Source organism: Carassius auratus, chromosome 14 (genome assembly GCF_003368295.1).
Source record: "Carassius auratus strain Wakin chromosome 14, ASM336829v1, whole genome shotgun sequence".
Taxonomy (NCBI): domain Eukaryota; kingdom Metazoa; phylum Chordata; class Actinopteri; order Cypriniformes; family Cyprinidae; genus Carassius; species Carassius auratus.
Genome location: NC_039256.1, coordinates 641288 through 659686, shown reverse-complemented (window position 1 = coordinate 659686; position 18399 = coordinate 641288). Strand labels below are relative to the sequence as shown.

The window sequence follows — 18399 nt, the reverse complement described above, 5'->3', positions numbered from 1 at the left end:
GGGTTTTAGTCCAATATAATTTACATTGCGGTCCCATTTAAAGTTTACACAATTTTCCTATTTAAGGAGATGTTCACTTTCAAGCCCTTTGAAACTCACTAAAACTGTGATTTGGACCTTCAACTGTTTGTTAACTTTTGAAGTCCACTACACGGGAAAAAATCCTTGGATGTTTTTGTCAAAAACCTTAATTTCTTTTAGACTGAAGAAAGATAGACAAAATCATCTGAGTAAATTTTGTGAGTAAATTATCAGGAGTAAATTATCAGGAAATTTTCATTTGAAAGTGAACTACTCCTTTTAAAGGCATATGGAATTCATATCACATTTCATTAGCACAGGGAGAACTCAAGGCAAACATTAACAAAATAAATTGTGGGAAAGGGGGTCCATTGTCAGGAGCGAAAAACACAGCTCACACAGAAATCTCTTTCAAAACAAGCAGCTTTCAGTGTGATGAATTCGCATGACCAACCTGGTCCAAAGTCTGTGTGGAGAAATCTTTCACCTTCACAAAGAATTCCTGATCATGTGGATTCCTTTAGAAATGGCTGGGTTTCACCCATGTAACATCACTGAACAAGCAGTAAATATGAGGCAGTATTTAGGCAGTATTACTTAAATTTTAATTTTACATTAACAAATATTTTTTCTTTGTTTTGTACTGTCACCTGGGACTGACTTTCACATCATTAGGTGTTTCAATGGATATCCCAGACAACCATCAGCAGATGTGCTTCCTCATTTATTAAAGGACTTAACACATTCCTTGAGCACATTAAAAGGCCCTTAACCTGGTTTGTGTTTCGCTGACAGTGGGACAGAAAGGTCAAAAGGTCACTGTGCACATGTTAATTGGTCTATGAGTACTGATGGTATACATGTCTGCTTTTGCTCTCAGAGGACACAGGCTTATGAATATGCCAAGAGGAGTTATGAGATGCACCTGGATCTAATTAACACCAAGTGACTCCAGATCACATCAACAAGTGTTACTTTCTACAACAACTTTATAGAAGGAAAATACAGTGGAAATGAGTACACAATATCCTGTCAGAGAAAAATAAAACCATTTATGCAACTGAATATAGAGTCAAACTTTGTGCTTCTAATTTATTTCCCTTTGTGTGATATCATTCCGAGTAAGCAGGATATTTTGTAATTGCTGACAAGATTTTAGAAAGGCTAATTTACCACAGTTCCCTAAAACAATACTGCAACAATATATTGATATATGACATTGTATATGAATTCTTTTCTTTATTTGTTTTTGCTTCTTTAATGTTGTCCATATAACAAATGGGGCAATTACTTAGTTAAATAAACCAAATGAATCAAACACTTTTTACCCAACAACTTTTCTGTTGGTCTGAAAATAATAATAAAAATAAGCTAAAGCATCCCACGAGAAGCTTTATTAATCATAATCTCCTTATCTACAGCCAAACCTCTGAGGAATTCAGAGAACGTTGCCTATGACAATTTTCTTTGATATATATAAATACATTTTAAAATTGTATCCATTTTACTTCTATACATTTTATATATATATATATATATATATATATATATATATATATAAGCGGAATCTCCTCTCTCTCTTCAGACTAGCAGAGCAAAATGCTTTTCATACCTGTCAATAAGAACACATTTCAATCACAACAGGAATATTTCTGGAGCAGTGCATTTCATGTGCACAATCCAACTTTTTCAGACACATCCGGCTTCAAAAGCCCACAATAGAATTTTGTAAATATTTGATGGCGAGTCAATGACCTGTTTACAGTTGAACATGAACATCCTGGTGGGTTTTCTGTGGATAAATGTGAAATATGAGGGCTCACATTTATTAGTTTTTTCGTTTTGTTATTGTTAGGGAATGGTTAGAGAACTGGACTCGTAATCCAAAGGTTGTGAGTTTGAGTTTCGGGCCGGCAGGAATTGTAGGTGGGGAGAGTGCATGTACAGTGCTCTCTCCACCATCATTACCACGACTGATGTTTCCTTGAGCAAGGCACCGAACCCCCAACTGCTCCCCGGGAGCCACAGCATAAATGGCTGCCCACTGCTCCAGGTGTGTGTTCACGGTGTGTGTGTGTGTGTGTGTGTGTGTGTTTACTGCTGTGAGTGTGCACTCTGGATGGGTTAAATGCAAAGGGAGAAAAACAAACATTGGCTATTTGGCAAGCATTAATTAGAGGCTTCTAACTACATGATTAATGGGATTTTCTAATATTGATGTAGAGAGAACTATTTGAAAACAGAAAATCTGCATTATGCCCTGCCCAGGCACAATAGTAATTTAGTAATAGTAATTAGTACATTTCGGAGCCAACACTCTTATAACATTTGCAGAATTTTCATGCAAAAAGCACAAATCATTGGACCCTGTTTAGCAGAAGCATCTGTTACCTTAACAGCCCAATTGTTTGGTGTTTTAAGAAAAACAGCTTTTACAACTATGACTGTTCAGACAAGGCATGACAAGACTTTATCTGCAAATAAATTTGGTGGGCAAAAAAGGCAAATGTGACAGCGAACTTCAATTTTCACATTGTTCTCTTAAAAACCGCCCACAGAGAAATTCACAAATCCAACATCCATGAAAGAGCTGTAAATGCTAAAACTTTAGTCACAGACACCAGTGCTTAAATGAAAATGAAATCATGATTATAAAACCTGGACAGCTGGGTCACCAAGATGAACTTAAACATCTGCCCTGGCAGCTCAATCACTTGAATATAATCAAACCACTGTGGATAGTTTTGGAAAGAAGAGTGAGAAGTCAGTTCTCTTCTTCAGCGTCTCTGAAGTAGCAGATGTTCTGATAGACGACATTCCACAGAATGCTATTTAAAATTTGTATAAATCTATTCTAAGAAGTTTAGAAGCTGTAATTTAATAAACATGAGCCTCGTCTAAAAGGCAAAGGTGGAGTTGTTGCTTCAATTTATAACAACGTTTTCAGGATTTCTCAGAGGGCAAGCTTCAAGTATAACTCGTTTGAAGTAATGGCGCTTCATATAACATTATCCAGAGAAACAAATGTTAATGGTGATATTAATATCCATGTTGATAATGAGAAAGATGCATTGGGATCAGCATTTATAGACATTCTGAACTATTGGTGTTAGACAACACGTTTCAGGACCTACTCATTGGCAAAATCATACTCTAGATTTAATACTGTCACATGGAATTGATGTTGATAGAGTTTAAATTATTCATCCTAATTATGATATCTCAGATCATTATTTACAGTAGTTCGGTGCAAACTTCATATAGCCAAAATTGTAAATTCTACTTCTTGTTACAAGTATAGAAGAACCATCACTTCTACCACAAAAGACTGCTTTTTTAAGTTATCTTCCTGATGAATCCAAATTCCTTAGCATATCCAAAACCTCAGAACAATTTGATGATATAACAGAAACTATGGACTCTTTAAAATAAAGTTTAAATAAAGTTGCTCCTTTACGCTTAAGGAAGGTTAAGGAAAACATTTTGACACCATGGGTGTAGGTTTAGGGGGGGGACGCTATCTCTACTAGTCCCTATCAATATTTTGAGATGACTAATTTGTCCCCACCAATATTTAGCAAGCTCATTTGAACTGCTATTTGGATCTTTGCACTGCTATTTGGATCGATTCTAACGGCCAGGATGACAATAGTATAAGAAACGCTGTAATTTGATTGGCGGCGGGGTATCTGACAGGCTACACGCGTGGGCCGGGACTACTTTTGTGCTTGCACTAGCAGCGAACGGGTGGTGTGTGTGTGTGTGTGTGCATGCGCGCGCATGTTGATGACGCCGACGGTAAGTTACCAGGGCTGTCTCTCTGCCACATACAAAGGCCAGGGTAAAAACATTTTAATATTCTGTTTTTTGCCCCTTATTGTACTTTGTACTGTAGATGCCACCCAAGAAGAAGAAAGGGGACATAAGAAGCTTTTTCATAAAGCAGAGTCAGAGTGTAAGTAAGCAAATTACCTAGCTAGCCACACAAATAAACTAGCAGTAGTGACTGACCAGGCTTTCAAATGCAGATTCTACTGTGGAAAATAGTATTAACTGTTGATAGTATGTGTTACCCAGGATGATAGAATGCTACGTTAGCAAGTAACTGAATGTCAATTAGCCTGTACCTTAACTTAGAATCCCCACCAAAGCTGAGACCAAACCTACGACCATGTTTGACACCATGGTATAGTGAGCATACTCGCACCCTAAAGAGAGCAGCCCGAAAAATGGAGCGCAGCTGGAGGAAAACAAAACTAGAGGTATTTCGTATTGCTTGTCGGGAAAGTAACATATCCTACAGAAAAGCATTAAAAACTGCTAGATCCGATTATGTTTCTTCTCTTTTAGAAGAAAACAAACATAACCCCAGGTATTTATTCAATAAAGTGGCTAAATTAACGAAAAATAAAGCCTCAACAAGTGTTGACATTTCCCAACACCACAGCAGTAATGACTTTATGAAGTACTTTACTTCAAAAATCGATACTATTAGAGATAAAATTGCAACCATTCAGCCGTCAGCTACAGTATCACATCAGACAGTGCACTATAGACCCCCTGAGGAACAGTTCCACTCATTCTCTACTATAGGAGAGGAAGAATTGTATAAACTTGTCAAATCATCTAAACCAACAACATGTATGTTAGACCCTATACCATCTAAGCTCTTAAAAGAGGTGCTTCCAGAAGTCATAGATCCTCTTCTGACTATTATTAATTCCTCATTGTCATTAGGATATGTCCCCAAAACCTTCAAACTGGCTGTTATTAAGCCTCTCATCAAAAAACAACAACTTGACCCCAAAGAACTAGTTAATTATAGACCAATCTCGAATCTCCCTTTTCTGTCCAAGATACTGGAAAAGGTGGTATCCTCACAATTACATTCCTTCTTAGAGAAAAATGGTATATGTGAGGATTTCCAGTCAGGATTTAGACCGTATCATAGTACTGAGACTGCTCTCTTTAGAGTTACAAATGAGCTTCTCTTATCATCTGATCGTGGGTGTATCTCTCTATTAGTTTTATTGGATTTTAGTGCTGCATTTGACACAATTGACCACAACATTCTTTTGCATAGACTTGAACACTTTGTTGGCATCAGTGGAAGTGCATTAGCATGGTTTAAATCGTACTTATATGACCGCCATCAGTTTGTAGCAGTGAATGAAGATGTATCAAATCGATCACAAGTGCAGTATGGAGTACCTCAAGGCTCAGTACTAGGGCCGCTACTCTTCACGCTTTATATGTTACCCTTGGGAGATATCATCAGGAAACATGGTGTTAGCTTTCACTGTTATGTTGATGATCCTCAGCTCTATATTTCTTCGCGGCCCGGTGAAACACACCAATTTGAAAAACAAATGGAATGCATAGTCGATATAAAAAACTGGATGACGAGTAATTTCTTACTGCTAAATTCTGAAAAAACAGAGGTGTTAATTATAGGACCTAAAAACTCCACTTGTAATAACCTAGACACTGTCTAAGACTTGATGGTTGCTCTGTCAATTCTTCATCATCAGTTAGGAACATAGGTGTGCTATTTGATCGCAGTCTTTTCTTAGAAAGCCACGTTTCTAGCATTTGTAAAACTGCATTTTTCCATCTCAAAAATATATCTAAATTATGGCCTATGCTCTCAATGTCAAATGCAGAAATGTTAATCCGTGCATTTATGACCTTAAGGTTAGATTATTGTAATGCTGTATTGGGTGGTTGTTCTGCATGCTTAGTAAACAAACTACAGCTAGTCCAAAATGCAGCAGCAAGAGTTCTTACTAGAACCAGGAAGTATGGCCATATTAGTCCGGTCCTGTCAATGCTGCACTGGCTCCCTATCAAACATTGTATAGATTTTAAAATATTGCTTATTACTTATAAAGCCCTGAATGGTTTAGCACCTCAGTATTTGAATGGGCTCCTGTTACATTATAATCCACTACGTCCGCTACGTTCTCAAAACTCAGGCAATTTGATAATACCTAGAATATCTGCGGTCGGCAGATCCTTTTCCTATTTGGCGCCTAAACTCTGGAATAACCTACCTAACATTGTTCGGGAGGCAGACACACTCTTGCAGTTTAAATTTAGATTAAAGCTGCAATATGTGATCTTTGTAACTGACCACAAGAGGGCGCATTTCCAACAATAACAAAGGTGAAGCTTGATGACGCTATGAAGCAGGTGACGATGGGAGACGTCGTTTTTAATGCGTTTTCACCATAGCAATGTATCTAAATTGGATAAACGAATCATGATCACGGATGAGGTAATTTATTTGTTTTTGTATTACCTGTATATCTGATCGTATTATTTTATGCAAATACCCCTCTCTCCCGGGTCCTCTCTGACGCTCCTGTCACACAGTCTGTGTGTATCCGAATATGGACGCTTACGTTTTACTGGCACTTCAATACTCGCCAAAGAGTATTCGTGATCCATTACAATGACAACCAAACCATACGCGCGGCTATAACATAACCACCACTTCCGCATTTGACCATGTGATATTCCGGTGTGGTGGAACATCACATGGTCTACACCGGAAACAAAGTATAGAGCGGACATTGCATCACTGAGAGGCGACATTTCTTTTCCGGGATGGCCAGTTATTTAAAATCGGAATTTCTATGAAATAAAAAATCTTTGGAGACTTTTGAGATATTGTAAGTACACAACTGGAGGAAATATATCACACTGTGCAAGTTATTTTCGGAAATTTTATTACAAAATTCCTCCATATTGGAGCTTTAAAGACCCATCTCTTTAACCTGGTTTACACATAACATACTAATATGCTTTTAATATCCAAATCCGTTAAAGGATTTTTTGGCTGCATTAATTAGGTAAACCGGAACCAGAAACACTTCCCATAACACCTAATGTACTTGCTACATCATTAGAAGAATGGCATCTACGCTAATATTTGTCTGTTTCTCTCTTGTTCTGAGGTCACCGTGGCCACAAGATCCAGTCTGTTTCCAGATCAGAGGGTCACTGCAGTCACCCAGGAACCTGGAATTGAACTACTGGTTTCGTCTGGTCAGAGGAGAACTGGCCCCCCAACTGAGCCAGGTTTCTCCCAAGGTTTTTTGTCATCTGTCACCGATGGAGTTTCGGTTCCTTGCCGCTGTCGCCTCTGGCTTGCTTTGTTGGGGTCATTTCATCTACAGTGATATTGTTGACTTGATTGCAAATAAATGCACATACACTATTTAACTGAACAGAGATGACATTACTGAATTCAATGATGAACTGCCTTTAACTATCATTTTGCATTGTTGACACACTGTTTTCCTAATGAAAGTTGCTTTGACGCAATGTATTTTGTTTAAAGCACTATATAAATAAAGGTGACTTTGACTTTGACTTTAATTTGGTTAAGTCTGATGTCACACCATTTCTGGTTCCAAACCACTGTGATCTATATATGACTGGATCGCTCATCGCGTTCTAAACTGCCAACAGTCAGTGAAGCCACAGGAAGTGTTCGATCTGCCATCTTACTAATCCCTACTGCAGAGAGCACCATTGAGTCACAGCTAAAACACTGACCTAAAATCACCCGATTTGAAGCAAATCAGTCAAATGGGACTAGGTGTTATATTATGCATATGTAAATTAATGTTTACTTCAGATGCTATCTGCAGTGTTTACAGTCGTTTGGGGCGGGATAAGCGATATGTTTAAATCATTTAGATGGGTGTGTCTGCGCACTGACAACACAGGTAACTGATCCAACACAAAATACAGCTTATTTCTATATTCATATAATTATTCAGGAATTATTAAACATGAACGTATTAGTATCAGAAAAGGATTTGAATATATTACAATGAATAATACAATTATGTTGTTAATATTGCTCTATAACGAAATGAAAAGCTTAACTTACTATCTTGGAAATAAATCTTTATGTCTTTAAATCCATACTGTATACAGTCAGTTATTTCTCTGAATAAATTCTGATTTCACATTGAGCACTTTGTCGATTGTTATATATGTTGAGGTGGTGTCCGTCTGATGTTTATCATGTTCATGATGTTCACTACTGTAGTAGGGGAAATTACTGACATGAAAAAAAAAAACGTTTACATGGCTAGGGTGTTTGCATTGTAATAATGTACAAAGATACTTCAGATTTATAAACGCTGTATTGTTAGGTGATGTTTTCTCGTTAAAATCAATTTCCTATTAATTCAATAGAACGTTTTACGCACACTAGGGATTACTAATATGGCGGCGCAGCGGCGCCACTTTCATGACGTTATGAGCAATCCAGTTCTATATTATAGATCAGTGGTCCAAACACTCCCTCAGATTCCAGAAGCAAACAACAGATGGTGCTAATATACACTCACAGTTTGCTGTAGAATCCCCGAAAAAGCAAGCTCTGTACTGAAAACTCAGTTGGCCAGATTAATTAATCTGTTGTTCTGTGATCTTTTTTCACGATCAGAATAGATGCATTTCTTTTTTAATTTACTTTTACTGATTTCAAGTCAAGTCAAGTCTGCTTTATTGTCAATTCTACCACATGTACTGTACATACATACAGAGAATCTAAATTGTGTTACTCTCAGACCCCCGGTGCATACAGATAACACTAACAGTAGAACCTAAAAATCTAGATCAAATATAAAATATAAGATACAACTATACAACAAGGGCATGTAAAAAAAGACATATGATAAAAATAAAGTTAAATAAAGCAGCGCAAGGCGCATGACAGATAGAGTGCAGATCAATGAAGTGAAGTGAACAACAGTGCAGATAAAAAAATTTTAGTGCAAAAAAAAAACTTATTTAGTCTGATTAAAGTGACAAAGGTCTTCAAGAGCAGTTATTTTATTTAACTGACTGATGAGGTAGTGGAATGACGTCACTTCCATGCTGAATGAGGTAGTGAGCAGACCAATGCTGCACAAAGTGACTGGTGCATGTCATCGTATATTAGAGGTGGTGGGTGGAAGGACCTGGGGATGTGGTATTCATAGTTCAATGGAGTCTGGGGCAGAAGAGGGGAAGGGAGTCAAATCCGGGAGGGAGTTCAGCTTCCTGCAGCTTCCTGAAATACTATTCTCCAGTGTAGCAAACAAAACAATAAAAAACAAATTTGGGCCCATCATTGCTAACTCTATTCAATTGTGGAAGAAAGCAGAACGGTGGATGGGCGGTCCACCTAAAGTCTGACAGAACACGTCACTATGGCACAATTGGAATTTATTATGTGGCAACAAACCATTTAACCAAACATCTTGGTCATCGCTTGGGGTGAATACATTAGGTGATATATATGATACTCAAGGTCTTTGCTCCATTCAAGATTTAAGAACACGCTTTTCCCTTCCTGTGTCTTTTTTTTTTGTTTATTTTCAACTAAGATCAGCCTTAAAAACGTATGGAGTTCCATGGGATTCTCCTCTCCCCGCACATGCCATGTTACAATGGATTGCACCATTACTGGGTAGACCTTCTGTCTCTCTAATATATAGTATGTTGATTCAGCATAGCGCTAAGGTTTTACCAATTGAATCAATATGGAACAGGGAATTGGAGAGTTTAAATATAAACCTAGATTGGGAGAGAATATGGTGTAATCTAAGCATGACTTCAAAAAACCTAGTTCACCAGCTGATCCACTTTAAAATCATACATAGAGCCTACATTACACCTTATAAGAGATTCCAGATGAAATTACAATCTACTCACAACTGTCATATATGTAACACTGCTTCACCTGGAACATTTTTGCACATGTTTTGGGAGTGTCCAGTTATCTCCAAGTTCTGGTTGCATGTTAATTCAGTTTTAGCAGATATACTTGACATTTTTTATGTTCCCAATCCTGGATTCTGTCTCCTTAATGATAATTCTGATATAAATCCAAAGCAAATTCAGCTCAAAATGGTATATGCCGGATTTACCTCTGCAAAGAAAACAATTTTGAAAAACTGGTTCTTTCCGGATATGTGTATGAAATCGTTCTGGATCCATAGTCTTGTCAACATTGTCAATCTTGAACATACAACTGCACGACTTAATAAGGCGCGACCAGTAACTGTACAAGCTTGGAACTCCTTTTCATCTAAGATAATCTCTTGGACCAGAGTCAACAGCTAGGCAATCATAGTTGTGATACTACTACTACCTACCGAACATGTTTCTGTGATTTAATGCACTGTTTTACCATTGTGATGTTTTTCTTTTTTGTTTGTTTTTTTCATATAGTTGCATATGATGTAAGTCCAAAATGTTATTACCTCGTGTTGGAAAGTTAATGTGTTGGTTTATTTTTGGAAACAAACTCTTTAAGTCAGCATGGTTGAAATCCCCAGCTATGATGGGAAAAGCATCGGGGTGTGCTGTCTGATACTCACTGATGTGCTGGTACAGTTCATTAAGTGCGTCATTCCTGTTGCTGATGATGTTGATCGGGGGAATGTAAACCAAAATGAGAAGTAAATTCCCTCAGCAGATAGAACGGCCGCCACTTAATAATCATAAACTCCACCAGGGGTGAGCAGTGTTTGCAGATCACAACAGTATCTCGGCACCACGCGTCATTGATGTAAACACAAACCCCGCCGAGCAGAATAGCGCCGTCTGGAACGTTGTTGCTGAGCCATGTTTCCGTGAACACAAAAACACAACAGTCTCTTACAGTCCTCTGAGTTGAACGTAGTAGTCTAATGTAGTCCAGTTTATTGTCCAACGGGCATTAATAGCCAGTACGATGGTGGGGATAGATGGCTTATGTGGGTTAGCCGTTAGCCTAGCCCGTATACCTCCGCGCTAATCCCTCTTCTGTTTCCTTTCACACCGCTTGTGGGCGAGATGCAGTAGTGGGGGTCGGTGATGGAATAGGCCGCCGTAGCAGACCGAGATCCCGCAACTGTTCCGCAGTGCAGAGTTTAACTGTAAAAATGTGGTTCTGCCGACATCCAGCGGAAACTTGCGACTGTAAGCGAGCTTACAGACAGGTAGACGCGATGACGACATACAAAAACACTGCAACTTACAAGACAAAAAAACATGAAAACACCGTTCTGTCTGGACAGAGAGAAGCCGCTGCATGTGGACGCGCCGCCATCTGGTATGGAGAGTCCCTATAGCACTCTCATGTCAAACTTGTGCCTCTTGTATTCAGTGCTATTGTTTTCACACGTGTCTCATTCTGTGCTGTGTATTTAAGCTCATCAGTTCTTTTGTATCTTTGCTTGTTTTTTGTTTTTCCTAAGCCAGTTGCTGCTATAAGTCTGCTCTATTCCTAAGAATTTTCATTTTTAAAGAATATTTGATTGTTTCCCTGTGTTTATTTTTTGCTTTGATTCTCGCTATTGCCGCTGCCACTATGTTGTGGAGTCGCTGTGTGTTTCATTGTGTAAGTGAAAATACTTTGTTTGGACTTCAAAAAAAAAAAAAGACAGCTAGAAATCAGTGGTTAAGATACATTTACAACACTGTTCCAAAACAGTTCAACCCAAGTATTCGGATGTGTGCTGCGTATTTTATGGAGGATGAGGACTGTTTCCTGAACCAGTAGCCTACAATGCATCTGTGGCACAAAAGCTGTTTCTATAAAGTAGCAAAGCAGTTTCAAATTTGCAAGGACAGTCTGGTGCTTCTGACTCATGGAGTAAGTTTTTTTTTTTTTATTTAAATAATTTGCTAAAATAGATTCAAATGCGAGTTTTGAGCAGTATAGAGTAGGTTTGTTGTTTCTCCGTTCACAAATGCAGACATGGGTTTATGTTTATGGAGTGCGATTCGCAACAATGCAAAAAAAGACAGTATGAGTAATTACAATTATGTCCCCCCTGTATGCAACAAATGCCTCATTTTTTGGGTTTTATTTGTTTTGTCTCATCTAGTGATGTCCAGACCGCGAACAAAGCATTTTATTTAAACGGATCTTCTTAGTGAACTGGTCTTACCAGTTTACCAAAATGAACTGAATTGTTTGAAATGGTTCGCGTCTCCAGAATGCATTAATCAACAGGTAAAGTAAGTACATTTTATTTATAAAGCACATTTAAACACAGTGTAGCTGACCAAAGTGCTGAACAGAGTATTAATAAAACAATAATAATAAATAAAAATAAAACAGAATAATGGAAGACAATATACTAAAAACACAGTACAAAGATTAGATTAAAACACCTGGGAAAAAATATATGTTTTCAGCCTCTTTTTAAAAATTATAACAGAAGGTGCAAGGCGAATATCCAGTGGCAGCTGATTCCATAAGTGAGGGGCAACAACTGAAAAAGATTTGTCGCCCTTGGTTTTTAAATGTGATATAAGATACTGATCAGCAGTAGGGGTGTCACGATTCTCCAAATCCTCGATTCGATTGCATTTTCGATTCTAAGGTCACGGTTCAATTCGATTCTCGATTTTTACATTGAGACAGTCACTCGTGGCCTAATGGTTAGAGGGTTGGATTCCCAATCGAAGGATTGTGAGTTCTAGTCTCGGGCCGGCAGGAATTGTGGGTGGGGGTAGTGCATGATCAGCTCTCTCTCCACCTTCAATACCATGACTTAGGTGCCCTTGAGCAAGGCATCGAACCCCCAACTGTTCCCCGGGCGCCGCAGCATAAATGGCTGCCCACTGCTCCAGGTGTGTGTTCACAGTGTGTGTGTGTGTGTGTGTGTGTGTTCATTTCGGATGGGTTAAATGCAGAGCACAAATTCTGAGTATGGGTCACCATACTTGGCTGAATGTCACTTCACTTTCACTTTCACTGTCATGAAGCTCTGTGTTGCTCTGGATGTCCAGCAATCTGTAGTCAAGGCAACTAAATGTGCGCTGCTCAGACCTTCAATAACTTTCTCTTTTACATTATTGTACATGGAGGGAATCACCGTAGCTGTGAGATGCGTTCTACTTGGGATTTCGTAGCGTGGCTCTAGCATGCTAATTAAATGCCTAAAACCAGAGTTTTCCACCACCGAATAAGGTCGCATGTCCGCGGCTATGAATACTCCTACCGCACGTGTAATTGCATTTGCACGAGTTGAGTTGCTTGGAAGTTTAATTCCAAATGAAGACGGAAGAGTAGTTTGTGTAGTTGTTGGTTTAACAAATAAATCTATGTTTTTGTGGTGCCTGCGGAGATGCCCTGCAATGTTAGTCGTGCTGCCAGTGAGAGAATATGGTACACGCACATAGCACAGCTTGCAAACTGTTGTTTTTTTGTCGACAACGCGAACGTTGTGAACATAACTCTGGAAATCCAAAATACTTCCACACCAGCGACTTCAGTTGAAGAGGAGGGGATTCGAGTTCTGTCGATGGGTATCCTGCATCTGCAGTTGCCATGCTATCTTTTGAATGGCTGTTGTTAGAGGAGGTTGACTCGCAGCACTTCAACACGTGTTTTTTTCCGCTTGGCAAGTAACCAGACGCAACATGGGGGTGTGGCAGCATCGACGATTCCATTTTTTTATTCGAAGTTTGAGACTGTGACTTAATTTCGATCGATTTCGATTTAAAATCGAAATCGTGACACCCCTAATCAGCAGACTTTAAGGATCTACTAGATGAATGTGGGATAATAAGATCTTTTAAATAAGAGGGGGCTTGATCATTAAGAGCTTTAAAAACAAACAAAATAATTTTCAACTGAATTCTGAAATGGACTGGGAGTCAATGGAGCGATGTTAAGACTGTGGTGACATAGTCAAATTTCTTTGCTCTGGTAAACATCCTTGAGGCTGCATTTTGAACCATCTGGAGGCGAGTTGCAATAATCTGAATGTGATGTGATAAAAACATGAATTACCTTCTCCAAATCTTGAAACGACAACAATGATTTAAGTTTAGAAATAAACTGTAGTTGATAAAAACTATTTTTAACAACCAAATTTATTTGCTTGGTAAAGCATAATTCAGAGTCTAAGATGACACCTGGGTTCCTGACCTGATAAGAAACTGAGGGGAAATGATTGCCAAGTTCCTTAAATGGATAGTTCACCCAAAAGTCTAAATTATGTCATTAATAACTCACCCTCATGTTGTTCCAAACCAGTGAGACCTCCATTTATCTTCGGAACACAGTTAAAGATATTTTTGATTTAGTCCGAGAGCTCTCTGTCACAGTGTCTGGTTTGTGTTCCCTGGGTTCCCACTAGATGTCCTCCTTTCCCACGGTGTCTGTCACTTTATTAACTGTCTGTTCCCTTATTTGGTCACCTTCCTCCTTGTTTGGGTTAATTGATTATTTCCCACCTGTCTCCAGTTCCCTCGTTACCTTCTGTGTATTTATACCCAGTCTGTCTGAGTATGTGTCACAGAGTCCTTGTCTTATGTTATCCGTAGTCTTGATCCTGCCTTGTATTTTGTCTGTTCTTGTTATTGGATACTCTGGTTTTGACCCTGCCTGGACTGTTTACTCTTTTGGATTACCCCTCAATAAATGTCATACCCGCACTTGAATCTCTCTGTGTATTTCTGTATCACCGATCGTGACAGAAGGACTCCGTCACAGTAGGAACCAGCGGTATGTCGTTTTTCCGTTGCCCAGCCAAGATGGCGGAGTGGAGAACCAAGTATCTTCTGTTGACCACCCTCCGCCAAGAGGGCAATGAAGTGGGTGCCCTGGCCGAGGGCATGGGATACAACGCTGCGGCCCTAAAGGACTATTTCAATGGCGGGCTGGATGATCCAGTGTCTCAGGAGGAGATGGCACATTTAGAGAAACTGGAATTCTGGGAGTTTGTATTTTATGTGCAGCATAGGCTTCCGTCGGAGGCCCCAGCCACTCCTGTCTCTTCTGGTGGAATGGCCACCGATCCAGTGCCACAACCCAAGATGGCCGCTAACCCAGCGCCAATGCCCAAGATGGCCACTGGTCCAGAGCCACGGTCCAAGATGGCCGCCCGTCCATAGTCATGGCCCACAATGGCCGTCAGTCCAGCGCCACAGCACAAGATGGCCGCTAACCCAGCACCAATGCCAAAATTGGCCACCGGTCCAGTGCCACAGCACAAGATGGTCGCCAGCCTAGCACCACAGCACAAGATGGCCGCCTGTCCAGAGAGATGGCTGCTTGCCCAACGCCGCTGCACAGGATGACAGTCACAGCTGACTGTCTCCAGAGTCGAGTCAGGTTCCAGTGAACCCTCCAGAGTCTAGTCAGGTTCCTGTTGACCCCCCAGAGTCAAGTCAGGTTCCAGTGGACTCTCCAGAGTCGAGTCAGGTTCCAGTGAACCCTCCAGAGTCTAGTCAGGTTCCTGTTGACCCCCCAGAGTCAAGTCAGGTTCCAGTGAACTCTCCAGAGTCGAGTCAGGTTCCAGTGGACTCTCCAGAGTCGAGTCAGGTTCATGTTGACCCCCCCCCAGAGTCGAGTCAGTGTGTACGGTATACTGTCCATGTCCAGAAAGGTAATAAAAACATCCTCAAAGTAGTTCATGTGACAGAGGGTCAGTTAGAATTTTTTGAAGCATCGAAAATACATTTTGGTCCAAAAATAGCAAAAGCTACGACTTTATTCAATATTGTCTTCTCTTCCGTGTCTGTTGTGAGACAGTTCAAAACAAAGCAGTTTGTCATATCCGGTTCACACACGAATCATTCGATGTAACCAGATCTTTTTGAACCAGTTCACCAAATCGAACTGAATCATTTGAAATGGTTCGCGTCTCCAATACGCATTAATCCACAAATGACTTAAGCTGTTAACTTTTTTATTGTGGCTGACATTCCCTCTGAGTTAAAACAAACCAATATCCCGGAGAACTGAAGATGAACACCGAGCCGAGCCAGATAATGACTCGTTCACGAGTCAAGAACAGTTTCTGTCAGACATAGGTATAAGTCATGCTACGAAAGCACTGTATAACTGATATAGGATTATGCTTTATTTATTTTTCCTTTTTATTCAAAACAATTCTAAACATGCTTAATATATCAGGAAATATCTCGATTCTCAAATGTGTAAGTAAACCCGTTTTGAACCTTTATAGATTGTTATTTAATCAATATATGGAAAAGTAGTGTAATCTATTAACTACACATAATACCCCGACTTTTTACTTAAGTGCCATATAATATTTTCAATATGACTGAATTTGCATTTAATGTAAATTTTAATAACAATATTGTAAGTTCCTTATTTTAACACTTTCATTTTACAGAGAGTAAAGAAAATTTACATTATCAAAGAACATTTTCATTCAGTCTAGCCAGAGTTCAGGCACTCTCAAAAACTCCCATTAAAATCACTGAAGCACTTTACATTACATTATGCACATCTTCACTTTTGCTGTTTCTGATGAGAGAATTCGCTAAATAATTCAGTCAGCGAGCAAGTGAACAAAACACTGCGTTTCAGTGACGACTCTTCTGCACATCTCTGATTGCGCAACAGAATCGTTTCTGATTGGTTATCATGAAGCGTTATTCGAAAGCGTCTGTCTCTGGCTCAGCGCCAGCCAGCAAACACAGATTTGAATTTAGCATTGAATTTGGAAGCTGCATTTAAAATCCACTTTGCTAACAAATCTTTGAATGGGCATGACGCCTCTGCCCTCGATGCTTGTGAAACGATTCTCCCTCAAACAGCACGCTAACGTTACTTCTACACTCCAGCTACACACTGCAGTATAAACAACATATCTGCATGTTCTCATCTCGTCGTTCTTGTAAAATAATAATAAGTAAATAAATATCAAAATCACTTCGCTGAGAATGAAACACCACTTACCAGCTTCCGCGGTGTTGAAAATATCCTCTGGCAATTAAAAAATGCGCGTGTGACGAATCTTCCCGGTCGTCAAAGGTGAAAGGTCATCATGTGGGTCATCTTATTGATGGTTAAATTATTATTCAGAAATGTTACTAATATTTAGACTGGGCATAGGCAGGCATTCACAAAAGGGTACGTTATGACAAAAAAAAAAAAATTTGAGAAAATTTTGCTTTGACAAAGGGGCACTTTGGGCACCAAGGGGCAAAGGGGCAGGTGCTCAAGCACCCATCGCCCCCCCCCCCCCCCCCTCTGCACGTGCATGCTGGAAATGGACAGTATACCGTACACACAGCTTCAATGGAGAGACTGAGAGCTTTCGGACAAAATCTAAAATATCTTAAACTGTGTTCCTAAAATAAACGGAGGTCTTACGGGTTTGGAACAACATGAGGGTAAGTTATTAATGACATAATTTAGCAAATTGGGCGAACTAACCCTTTAATAAACCCATTTCTCAATTTCGGGAGACCAAAAACAATAATTTCAGTTTTGGCTTCATTAATTTGGAGAAAGTTATTTTTTTACCTTTTCTTGACATCATCAAGACAGTCCAACAATTGCTGAAGGGATACAGCAGCTTTCAATACGTTATTCAACTGGGTATCATCAGCATATCGATGAAATGAAACATTGTGCCCTCTAATAATATTCCCTAATGGAAGCATATATAAGTTAAAAAGGAGCGGGCCCCAAATGGAACCCTGAGGGACACCACTAATAATAGGAGCTGAAGAAGAGAAAAATTTGCCCAATGATACAGAGAAGGACCTGTCTCTAACATATGAAGTGAACCAATGTAAGGCAGTACCCTTGATACCAACCAAATGCTCCAAGCGTCAAAGAAGTACATCATGATCAACTGTATCAAATGCAGCTGTAAGATCTAGTAGCATTAAAACAGCATTTTTCTAGCATCAACTGCAAGTAAAATATCATTTTAGACACCTTTAACAAAGCAGACTCTGTGCTATGATAAGCAATGAAGCCAGATTGGAAAGGTTCCAATAGATTTGCTGAATTTAAAAACAGGATCAATTGTGATTGCACAACTTTTTCTAACAACTTTGACAAGAAAGACAACTTAGAGACAGGGTGATAATTACTTAAAGAACCCTCATCCAACCCGTTTCTTAAGCAAAGGTTGAACAACAGCATGCTTTAAAACAATTTGGCACTAACCCAGCATCCAAAGATGAATTTATCAATACTTGGATACTGGGGCCAATTTCAGAGAAACATGCTTTTATAATCTCTAAGGGAAGGATATCAAGTGAGGTGGAAGTTATTTTCATTTGGTTGACAAGATCACCCAGAACATGTTGAAAACTATAAAAGCATACTGGAGTAGCCAACGAATTCAAAGTCAGATCTGGGAACTGTAAAGTGAAGGAAGAACGGATGGCTGTCACTTAATCGGAAAAAAATTTAAAGAAATTTTTTACAAAGTTCAGCCGAGGGTTCCCCATGAAACTGGCAACTTGGATTAATTAGTGAATTATTTTTGGTAAATAAAATCTTAGGCGTATGAAGATGTCTGGCAATTATATCAGAAAAATACCTTGATCTAGCTAATTTTGCAGCAATTACCTAAGTTGTTATTCAGTTATTCCTAA

At 39.3% G+C, this 18399-nt stretch overlaps 1 protein-coding gene across 4 annotated transcripts in view; it reads right to left on the bottom strand.

The window, feature by feature from the left end:
• The window catches only part of LOC113113375 (vascular endothelial growth factor receptor 3-like), a 72520-nt gene that overhangs the window by 29804 nt on the left and 24317 nt on the right, over positions 1-18399 (bottom strand). The window lies entirely within an intron of this gene.